The following is an 11,964-nucleotide window of genomic DNA, read 5'->3' as shown; positions in this document are numbered from 1 at the left end:
CACTGGTTTGCCATCCTGCAGGTGCCAAAAGGGCAGAACGAGATTTTAGTTGGGGTAAGATATGAAGCCTGGAAATAGAGGCAGACCACAGAGAGGCTGTTACTGAATGCATACATTACATGTTTGTCTGTTATGGGGTGAGTTCGCCTAACAGTAAGTACAGAGGGAATGACAGATGAAGTGTCCCGTTAGGACTCTCACTGGAAATTGGGAGTATGAGAAGGGTGCGGTAAGGACGCGACTCTGGGGGAGGCAGTCTTGGAAATCAAAGGAGAACAAAATATCAAAAAGAGCCAGGCTGATAATTGTGACAGGATGGAAATGGAGCAATATTCCAGAGATTATGCCAGGAAATGGATATTAGAAACCTTGGCAAAGTAGCTGAGTGTGAAGGGGCAGCAGCCAGATGAAAGGAAGCTTAAGATAGGTGCGGAGGAGAGGAACACCAGACAGCAGTTAAATATGTTATTTAGGAGTGAGTGTGGGGATGAAGGGCAGGAGAGAAGAGAATGATGACTAATGAGGCAAATGAAACCCATGGTGTGTTGTGGTTTTTCGGGTTTGTGTTTTTTTTTTCTGTAAAGATAGGCAACACTAGTCCGTAGCTATATTGGAAGTGAGAGGTTAGGGACAGCAGATGGGAGGGAACGAGAACAGGCATGAAGAGGATGAGGACACAGATGCAAGCAGGGGGGCCAGGATTAGCAAAGGAAACCCGCAGCAGAAATGCCTGCCCCTGGACCGGGTGGCGAAGAGGAGTGTGGGGGAAGGAGGAGAGGCGCGCTGGCTGTGCCTTAGCGATTTTCTCTAGAAAGACAGACGCAAAATCCTGCCCAGAGAGCGGGGAAGTGCGGCAGAGGGGCAGCTGGGGTTGAGTTTCAGGGGACTGGGTGACACTGGCGGAGGGGGGCTGCGTACGGAGGAAGGTGGCAGGACCGGAGCGGGAGAGGATGACTCTGCAGCGGAGGAAGCCAAGCCCGGGATGGGATTTCCACTAGGACTGACCGACAGCGGGAGAGTAGCGCTAGAGGAAATGGATGCTGGGGGTGAGCCAACATTGTCTGTGCGATAGGGGAGGGTGTCGGAGGAGGAGGAGGAGCATGGAGTCTAGAGAGACCCAATAACCAAATAAATGTAAGGAAAGGGAAGGAGAGCTGGGAGCGGTTGGCAGCAGAGGGGAACGTTCCAGGGAGGCCGAGAGCGCGGGCCTGCGGGGAGGCGGCTGCACGGAGGGGCAAGATCTGGGGGTGACGGCGGGGCGAGGCCTCACCAGCAGCACCAGGTGAGGCAGAGGCCGGGCGCGACCCCCCCGGCGCTCCCCCAGGACAGCGCCCGCAGTCACCGGGGAAAGTGGGGGCAGGCAGCCCCCGCCGAGCGGGAGGGCGGCCCGGCCCCGGGGACACCTGCCGGCAGCGGGCCCGGCTCCCCGCGCCGCAGGGCGGCGGCGCCCGCTCGCCGCCTCCGCAGGGAAGGGGCGCAGGGGCGGGGGGCTGCGCTTCGCCCCCGCCCCGCCGCGCTGTCCCCGCCCCTCGCCCCTCGCAGCCGCCGCGGCCGGGCGGGCGGAGCGCAGCGCAGCGCCCCGGGGGCTGCGGCGCCGCCGGTCACTCCCCGCCGCCACCGCCGCCGCAGCAGCCGCCGCCGAGCAGGGAGAGCCGCCGCCCGGGCAGCAGAGGTAGGGGCGGCCGGGCCGGGAGCCGGGGGCGGTCCCCCTTCTGCCCGGGGTGCGTGTGGTGTGTGCGCACGGCGGGCCCGCTGAAGCGGTGGCTGCCGCAGCCCCGCCGCAGCTGCTTCCCCTCGCTCCGCCGGGCCGGGGCGGGCCGGGGCGGGCGAGCAGCGACCTCGGCGCAGCGCGGGCCGGCTGCGGCCTCCCCTCGCCGCCCCGGCGGGCTGTCAGGGCGCAGAGCCGCCCCGCCCTGCGGCGGCCCCCGCCCGGCCCGGCCCGGCCCGGCCCGGCCTCTCCCCGGGGGCCGCGGCCGCCGCCCCTACCCGCCCTCCTCGCCGGTGCCGCCTCTGCCGCGCAGCCGCACGCCCCGCCGCGGTGCGGAGAGCCGCGCGCCCCGCCGCGGGACCGCTACTGCTCCTGTATTTTTTTTTTTTTTTAATACATGTAATTATTTTATTTTATTTTCTCTGTAGCGGCGGCGCGGCCGGTGCGTGGGGCCGGGGATCGCGGGCGGGGCTGCGGAGGGGCCCCCGGGTTGGCGCCGGGGCCGCGGCGGCCGGCTGTCAGGTCGCTGGGGAGCCGGGCGGCGCTTTGTGCTGCGGGGCTGCTGCGCTGGCCGGCAGACGCTCGCCCCGGGTAGACGCGCTGCTTTGGTCGCCTCCATCCGCCGCTTTTGTAGCCGGTCCCGTTCCTGAAGCGAACGCGCGGTTAGGTGGTGTAAGGCACGGGCTTGATTTCGCTATCCTGTGAGATGGCTCTTGCAGTCAGAGCGAGATAGGCCCGGTTTAACAAAAAAAAAAGATGGCAGCTTCTGCTGGATACAGTAAGACTGCAGCAGCTCTGAAAAATCCTTGTTTGTGGCACTGGAGTCTGACGTTTTATTTAGATAGCTCTCCGTTAAGGCTGATTCTTCTGCTCTTGGAGTGATAATGCAAAACTAGAGTAACTGAATTTGTAATTTTGGTATCTTTAGTTGTGAGCAAAATTGCATTCTTGTTTAAAGAAGGTGAGGAGTGATCTGTATTTCTAGATTATACTTACTCAACATTGTCTGTAGGTATAAATGCAAAATGTTCAAAACCAGAAGCAGTGTTGCTCTAAGAGGGAGTAAACATAAACTGTCAAGATTCGGAGCATTCAGTACAGCCTTTGACCTTTATCCACAGGATAGAAATATTCTGAAACCTGCTTATCAAACTGTCCAGGTAGTTGAGAAAAAAAATACTGTTACTCAGCCCTGTGAATGTGTCATGCTGAAAGACATCTTGGGGAACAATGCTTCCCAGTCGAAGGATTATAGAGGCAGGTCATGTAGAGTAATTTATTCAAAGAGATAGCAGCCATCTGAAAACGTCAAGGGAGACTGTGGCTCTTCAGGCCATTGCAGGAAATCTCTGCTGGAAGAAGGACCTGCATACGCGCAGAAGGAGGGAGGGATAGGAGGTGAAAATAGGATGGGATAAAGAGCCAGGAAGGCTGGGTGATGGCAGCTAGATGCGGTTTCTGAAGAATTGGTATTATCCGTTGGCATTCTTTTTTCTCGCTGTTTCTCGGCAAGACAGACATGGCTGTCGTGATGCCTACATGACTTAGCAGTAGTTGTAGGGCTGTGGGAGTGGACTAACAAGCTTGCTGATACGGCACAGCCAGCGCTAGGTAGGTAATAAATAAAATAGGTAGGGAATATTTTGTTACTTCATGCAGCAGCGTAAACTTGGTACTAGAAGAAAAAGAGGTCGGGTTATGGAACAGTAGCCCGTGTTGCGTTTTTCTGTAATGCAGGTTAAGTGCAGTAAATGATATTCACTAAAGCAGGATGCAGCATTTTTGGATGAAATAGGAGCTTGCAGCAGTTATGTGGCAAAAAGCGTTACAGATGCTGTTTCATCTCTATGGTGGCATGAATCCTGCAGCTTTTGGAATTACTGTGCGTTACTGAACTCTGCCTGCACACAGAAGTGGAACAGAGAGGGGACAAAGTGTTCATGCTACATGTATGGAGACCTGAATGCTGCTGCATGTCTCTCAGCTCCTTTTAACTAGGAGTACCGAGCCATTATATGAAAGATGTTTTGTTTTTCCCACAACATATATAAAATTTAATTAGTTAAAACCCCTTTATTGTGTTGGCCTGTAATGCTCATTTATATTACGTCACCTGACTAAGGATTTATTTTTAATGTGGGTCAGTTACAGGATTTAATATTTGTAGTTGGATTACTTGTAAAATAAGCATTGTATCTAATTACTGAGGAGTACATAGACGTATTTTGTGGAACACAGATGAGAAGATCTGCGTGTGCAGATGTTTAAGGCTCAGACTGCAAAAGTTAATTAGACAGTTAATCTCTGTAGGTACCTTAATTCCTTAGTCATCTGATCTGGGCACAAGTTAAAAACCAGTACAATAGTTTATCATTGCCCATTACCCGTGAGTCAGCTCCTAAATCCAGTCCAGGTCGGTATCTCTGACCACCGGCCTCCTGCTTGCCATTTCACGGTTCAAGGAAAGCCTTTGCGAACTGCGGTGCTCAGGCTACGGGAACTGGACGGCCTTACGACAGAGCAAGGAGCCACCAGCAACCCCTTGGACCTCTTCCACTCTCAGCTGAACGAGAGTGTTGTGGAGGAGAGCAGTGCAGGCTATTTTCTGTGGTGCATGATGCACACCATGCCGTGGAAAATTCTGATGAGATCGGGCCAGTGCTCCACGATACAAACTGTGGAGAACCATATAGGGGTTTTTTGACCTACAAGCTCGCGGTGTGGGCTTGCTCCTGTTCCCAGCTGATGTAGCTGGGGAGTTTGCCAGTACATTGGACCCTTACCTCTGCCTCAGCTCATGGCAACTTTCCCAAGTTAAACCAGCGGGAATCTGGCCTGGAGATATTAAATGTGAAAGTATGGTGGTCTTCTCTTTCATTCTAGTGTATTTACACCTTAGAAATCATCTTGTGTTTGAGTGTTATCACCAAATAACACTTGCCTGGTGAAGCAAGTGTTGGAGTTGAAATGTGTGTACCAGCAAATGGTACAGGGGTGTAATCGGTGTTCTGCAAAGAGACTGCATTGAAGACCGCTTTACCCGGTGCTATTTTTTTTCCCACATATGGTTTTAATTTGTCAGATTTTTATTATTACTCTTAAAATGATCTGTTGTGAATTTGTTTTTCTAATGAACATGAGTACGATGTTGCAGCAGTTACAGCTGGACCTTTCTAGGCTTTCCTTTAATGCAAAAAGGGTTACAGAGATATTAAATGTAAGGAATTGTTCTTACGCGTAGTAGATCTCAACTTATTTAACAGGGTGATATAGATCAATTCTATATATTTAAGTAGGCAGCTTTTTTCCTATTTTGTCCAGCTTTACTTCTTTTTACATTTTTTACTGTCCATTCTTCATTAAAAAGCCCAGTTTTACATGGAAAAAAACCTTTGTATGTATTGTTAGTTGATGGTTGAGTTCATAACAGATTTTGTAGTTGTTTGAAAAAGAAGGCTAGGGAGGGGGTGGAGTGGGTTGCATCTGAAAGTGTTATTTCTACTTGCAGTAAAAGATGTGTGATTAGAAAAAGATATACACTAATCTGTAATCTTTTTACTCAGGGATTGTGTGCATCTTCCTATGGCCAGGGACAGATTAAGGTTCAGGAGCATCTTGAGCTGTTGTTTTTCAGCACCATCAACATTTTTCTCATCCTCTTCTCTGTAAGGTGTTTTTTTTTTTTCTCTTGTTGAATGGTGAAAATGTCAGGATGTTTTCGCTTTTTCATGTCTTTTCACTTTCCTTCTGCGATTCTCTTATATATGGCATAAACATTTTTTTTTCAAGCTGCACATTTTTTAGCATACCAGGAATCTGTTTGGCATGCCACCACTACCATCAGAGAAACATGTTATGCTGTTGTGCAGTCATTTTAATTTCACAATCTTTTGAATATGCTAAGCATTAGAACTTAAAAAAGAAGTGGTATGTTGGTTTATTCAGCAACCCCTCAAATGAAGCAGGCAACAAGATCTGAACAAATGAGCCACTCGACGTGAAAATCTTGTGCCAATGGATGCTAACACACACCTGTTAGATACTGTGAATAGACTATCTGGTCATACCAGTCGTGCTGTTGGAGCGGGAGAGGTGTGTCATTAGTACTCTGTTCATAGATCTAAAAATACAGTGCTATGAAACTGTTCACAGGTAAATGTTCCAAATTAAGTAGCTTTTCTGTTTACTGAGGTTCCAAACACGCGCTGTTCCCATTTTGGAAGAAGTGGCCGGATCCTGAAGTTACACCTGCTGAGCAATTTGCCTATGATCTGTGAAACGCATTTAGGGATGATGTTCTTGAATTGAGTCTCCTGTTTTTGTTTGCATATCCACAGCTGTACCCAAGAGGAAACCATTACTCCTTCTCTGCTAAAGTCGTACTGCTTGGAGTTAGTATAGATGAAAACATACAGACCTAAAGCAAACAAAACAAGCTTTTATATACTGCTTCATTGCCCACGTGATTGGATGGCGCATAGGTTAATGTATTTGAAGTAGCCAACTTAATAAAGTGTTTCTGCTTCGCGTGTTTAGTACCACTATAGAAAGTGGTTGAATCGTTGTGATCCTTCCTGGCCTTAGTCCGTAGTGATTACAGACCTATAGTTCTGTCTTTAAGTTTGTCTTGAGCTTTTGCAAAACACAGCACTCCATTATGATCATCACTGCGCTAGAATCTCATGATTCAGGACTTCAGTTGGTTGTCTGTAGTGTTCAGGAAGGATCACACACCCACCCCGAATTTTGTGGAGTTTTCTTTTTTTTTCCTCTTCCTTGGAGGCATTAGTGGCTGGGGGCTGGCTGGGGTGAGGCAGTGAGCTGGGTGGGAGATGCTCTGAGGTGACGTAGAGGCTGCTCTCAGAAGCCTGGCCCTGATACTTTAAGGTTATACTAATTGCCAAATTTGGTATCAGGTAGAAATTTCTCCCGAGGCAGACCAACGGGGATCTTTGGGAGGTCTTTCATCTTCACTGTGGGATTCAGCCCCCAGTGGTGTTACAGTCCCAAGTACACGGTCGAGGTCTTCTACAGGGCTTCGTGGGGACTTCTTACCATCAAGCAGTAATCTGGACCTGCATTTTTTGTTTTTGTAAGTTACTGCCATTTGATCCTGAGTTAATCCTATCGTTCTATTGATTGATCAACTATAGAATGGCATGGGGTATCTGCTTTTGATTCTTACTTTTATGTGCTAAAAGGGAGCCTTGTGTTTGTAAGGGCAAGAAAGCTGTCAATATATATTGTTTCTTACAGCATGGCGAGTGCTGGCTGACTAGGCAGGTCTAGAGCCTGGCTTACAGTGGGGTTGATTTGTGGTTACTGCAGTCATTAATGCATAGTAGAAAATGCAGTTTTGTGCAGTATGACCAAATGCTTGTTTTTTCCACTCATTAAATCAATTTTGCTTAGTGCCTAGACACCACAAATACTCCAGCTAATTATAGCAAGTAGCTCCTCTGTTTTTTTGGCTTAGAAGGGAAAAGGTGCTGCCTGCTGTATCTAAATTAACTTAATATAGATAAATTTATTTTAACACCCATAGCTTTTAGTTTGGGCGTCTGAGTTTGAAAGTGTTGGCTTTTGTCTGTAGCTAAACCAATTATCAGATTTTCTTCCCAAGGGCTTTCACTGACTTTTCTCTTAGTAAACAAATATTTAATTAAAGTGTTTAAGCATGATCTGTAGCCAGTCTCTGCAGATGGAAAGCTTTGCACTGGTGGGTAGCTTGTGGCTCCAGTATGCTGGTGGCATATACATTTATGGCAACGCTGGAATGCAGCATGAAGCTAATCATTCTAGTTTGTGCTTGGAGAAAGCAGTTTTTGCCTCTCAGTAGCAAATAACTGGCCTCTGTGCTTTTGGAACGGTACTTTGTGCCTAAATCTGCCTAACGGAAGTCAGTGGGCTGTTTGATGTAGGAGGATCAGCCAGTACAGCGTCTTTTATTAGACCCTGTATCATACAGGGGTCTAGTGAGGAAGTCAGGAAAGCTAGTGATCTTATTTCCCATTCTGCCACTTACGGTATATGAAATATGAAAACAAGGGAGTTGAGCAGCATACATGGGTTTTGGGTGCCTGAACTTTCAAAAAATATGGGATCCATGTCGCTTGAAATTTGAACAGTCCTTTAGTCAGCCTGATTCAGAGATGATTAGTTGGGGAAAAAATGGGCTTTAAACTGTTGTGCTGCAGTTCATCTCAAGTTAACAGGTATTCCTTGTCAGGTAGGGTCCATACGTGGTATAGATAGCCTAGTTAGTTTAACATTTGCTTTATTTTTGTAACTTAAAATATTACAGCCTTGTCCTATGCATAATACTACGCATAATTCTGTATAGTTTCTTGATAGTCAAAGGTGGATGGATTAGTTGCTAACTCTTTATTTTTAACCTTTTTTTAGAGTAACGTTACTCTTATTGTAATTTTAAATGCCTGCAGGAAGCCAGATCCTAAGCCTGAAAAAAACCTGGTTGACTTTGGTGGAGCTACACTGGTTTGCACTAGTTGAAAATCTGTCTTGCAGTCTTTAAGTTTTGATAAAACAAACACTGGAGCCAGTTGCGTTTTACGCTCTTTGTGTTTTTGGCATCAGAGAAGCTTTTCCTGATTGTTTTTCTCATTTGAAGGCTGATTGTACTGAGTGACCTCTTGCTACTAAAGGGTGGGTCAGTTTATGTGGGAAAGTCTTAGTCAGTGTGTCTGGGAGATAAGTGGGACTGCATCCCAACCAGCGTTGTGCATTAAGTACTGGAATGTGCTGGGGATCTGCCAGGAGATTGGAAGCAGGACTATGCGACAAGCGCGAATGCAGTCACACTCTCCCTAAAATAGTACTCTGAATAACAGGAGATCTGGAAAGTTATCACTTACCTCATTTTAGCACAAATTCTTTCCTAAAAATGGATTATTGACTGAGGGTTCAAGGGGATTTTTTTTTTTGTAATATATGCTGTTTGCATCTGAAAAATGTTTAGGTCCCTTCCAAGTCTTTAGCTGAAGGCAGGATAGGACTGCAGGCAAGAATGAAAAAGCTGTATTAAAACCATACAAGTGAAGCACAAACCCTGCAGTCCCAGTTTAGGGAAAGCTGTTTAGATAGTCTTCATTGTTACCTGGATGAGAAGTGAGATGGATTTTTACCTTAGTGTAGGTTAGTAGTAGTGTCTTCAAATTTGTCTTGAACTGTCTGGAAGTATTAGGGCAGAGATAAATCAGTTCAGCGGCCTCAGACATGCCTGGACTGGTTGGTGGTGATGGGATTTTGACACAAGACACTGGATGCAAGCAGTTGGTATTTGGATATTAAAATGTACAGTGGCTTACCACTGTGGACTATGTATGGTTTTGTTTAAGGGTAAAAATAAGCAAATTTGATTTTTGGCCCTGTGTCAATTTTGTCAACAGAAGAATCTGATTGTGCAGCTTTAGTCGTTGGCATAAGCCATTTAAACTTAAAACCTGTGATGCCTAAATTAGTTTCTTACGGAACGAGGATGAGTTAGCTTCTAAATGGGATAGTGTGAGGAAAGTGTGGGGGCTGGGGCTGATCGTTCGGAGCAAGGTTGTAATATATGGAGTCAGCAGGTGGTTGTGTTCAGCCCTGGGGCAAATCTGCTGTAGGAAAGTATGGATTGACGTAACTGCTCCATGGATGTGTGTTTGCGTTGTTGCAGGGAACTGGACAAGTAACTTGGTAAAAGGTAAAATAAAAGTGGAAATGTTACGGAATAATGAGATTCAGAACAAAAATTCTGGGCTACTGTAACTCGTGACCTTTTACTGCATGCAGATTTCGGGACAAGTGGTGAGCTGTGCTTTTTAAAAGGCAAATGAATGACTTCATTTGTGGAAAAATACCCATCAGTTTCTGGTCTGCACTACGAGCCTGGGCTCAGTTTAGCCCTTGAGGACCACAAGAAGTGACTCTTGTCATGCGCGTACTGGGCCTGAAATCTCTGGCCCCAGGTGTCTGGGCCACATGGCCTGTGCTTGGAGAGGAGCAGTTTCTGGGCAGTCCCCTCTGCCGCAGTCCCTGAGCCTCTCTGGGGGAGGAGGAGGCTCATTCAGCCTGTTGTGCAGCAGCAGCAGCTGCAGGGCTGCTTTGTTACGCCAGCTGACAACGCCTGGGGAACGGCAGGGTGCTGCGCGGGCTCAGGGTAAAGTGGGGCACAGTGGTTATGCTCCTGAGTTTGTTTTGGGAGAGGATGTGGTATACCAGTTACACTCACTCTGCACCACGGCGGGGATTCCCTGACCCCAGCTGGCCCATTAAGCCAGCTTTGCAGCTTGCTACCGCTGGAGTGTGTGAAGTAGCCTTATTGCTGGTCAGGATCTGGCTTCAAAGAGTGATGCTTGCGTAAAACTTAGGTAAAAGGTAAATAGAGGAAAAGTAAAAACAAGAGCGCAATCCAATCGGAGTTTCACTGAGCTTTGTACTTTTCAGATTATCTCTACGTATCAGGAGCCATAATAATTTCCAGAAATTTCACGATTTAAAGAAGAGATGTGAATAATGGCTAATGATATATTAAACTGTCCCAAGGGCCTGAAAGATGGGGGAAGAGATCTATTCCCATTGAATGCTGGGCAAACAAGAATAAGAGGACTGAGTTAAACATATACCACAAAGTATTAAAGCTATTTTTCCCAGACAAGTATCAAAGCAACCATAGTGTAGTAATGGTCTACACTGTCTGCCAGGTTTAGTAATTAAACTCTTAACTGTATTCTTCACTTTGTTCAGTAAGAAAAGAGGACCTTCTATGCTTATTCTCCTTGTGATTCTGCTTCCTCTGCTACACTTAAGAAGGAAGGATTTGAATGCCCAATTGTGCCAAGTTACATAGCTACATCCTAGCATGTGAACCTGTGCTGATTTACATCATCACAGTCTGTGGCTTGAGGCTATAAACCATCTTCACATAAAAGCATGGAGAAGAACGTATCTGAGAACTTTGTATTGCTCAGTTACATTTCTGAACTACATTAAAAACAAAAAGATTGTATATAAAAAAAAAAGGTGAAAAGATACCAGAATGCTGGTAAATAACGTAAGGATACCCTCCTTATAGGGAGCACATAGCTCTTATCTTAGCTGTGTTTTTAGTCTAGGTAATCCTAATCGGGTAGTAAATCCTGAGTGAGATTATGCTGCTCGAGTGTGCGTAACAAAGATCAGCATTCAGATATGCTGTAGGGGTACAGCAGGATCTAGAGATGCTTTTTTAGATATTTATTGCTGATAGGCTGAGGTAAACCAGAAGTTTGATTGCTTCAACTAGGATCCACTTCTAAACAAGTGGAAAAGAAACACCATGAAGACCTGATGATCTGTTTGCTGAAGCAGAGCTGACAGGTGAGGACCACATGGACATACCAGTGATAGGTGGAGCGCTGAGTTGGCGGAGGGCATGCCAACCATTTTAGAGATGTTTCTGCAGCTGTTACTGGCTAGCAGAACATAATGTGAATCACTTGGGGTTGCAGTGGCTCAGTTTGCTGTGAGAGTTCAGAGTCGCAAAGTTCCTCAGATTCCTAGCACGGGGTGATGAACCTGTATGTCACCTTAAGGGCGATTTGCAGATCAGCGCACTGGCGTTGTTCCAGGGTGCCTTTAGTGGTACAGCTGTTTTCATTTTTAACTTCTGGTTGTCATAAGCTGTGACAGGGTGCCGAGGAGCCATGGAAGAGCTTTGGGCCTGAAATTAATTTTCGGCAAACTCTTATTAGATTGGAGCCTGTGGCAGCAGTCTTAACATTAGAAGTTTTATGCGTATTTTGATATAAATACATCTCCTTTCTGATATTTAGTAGCTTGGCCATAATATCACTTTATGCTGTAAAGAGAGATAAGAAGGCATGCAAATATATGAAATAAGGACAAAAATAACTTTGTGTGTTTTTTTAATGTTCTGTTTTGTGGGTCAAAATTTTGCAATTTTAAAAGAATAAAATGCTTGATGGTAATGAATGTTGAGAAATGGTCACTATGCAGGCAGCATGACTACTTTATCAGAGGGGAATTTCCAAATTGCATTCCAAGCATGTTATTAAAGGATTAAAGAGATGGGCGATTCACCTTGGGCTAACTGTCCTGAAACTATGCTTATAATACATATAAATAACTATTACGCAAATATTTGTGCAATAACAAACCATATTTTGAATTTGATTTGTGCCTCACAGTGGTTCACACACTGGTCAGAAGTATTTGCAGTTTAGCTCTTGAGGGAATGTGTATGTTGGTATTAG

General features: G+C 46.4%; 1 protein-coding gene across 3 annotated transcripts in view; it reads left to right on the top strand.

Moving 5' to 3' along the window:
- Positions 1-933: 933 nt before the first annotated feature.
- The window catches only part of SPTBN1 (spectrin beta, non-erythrocytic 1), a 135,545-nt gene continuing 124,514 nt past the window's right edge, over positions 934-11,964 (top strand). Inside the window, exon 1 of one of the 3 annotated variants that reach the window (XM_075413627.1) lies at positions 934-1,046. The gene's annotated coding sequence lies outside the window, so the exon portion shown is untranslated. Of the gene's footprint in view, positions 1,047-1,181; positions 1,283-1,579; positions 1,673-11,964 lie in introns of those variants that run through there. The other 2 variants (XM_075413626.1, XM_075413625.1) reach the window with 2 other exon arrangements.

Source organism: Opisthocomus hoazin, chromosome 2, assembly GCF_030867145.1.
Source record: "Opisthocomus hoazin isolate bOpiHoa1 chromosome 2, bOpiHoa1.hap1, whole genome shotgun sequence".
In the NCBI taxonomy this organism is placed as follows: domain Eukaryota; kingdom Metazoa; phylum Chordata; class Aves; order Opisthocomiformes; family Opisthocomidae; genus Opisthocomus; species Opisthocomus hoazin.
This window is presented reverse-complemented; position numbering and strand designations above follow the sequence as displayed.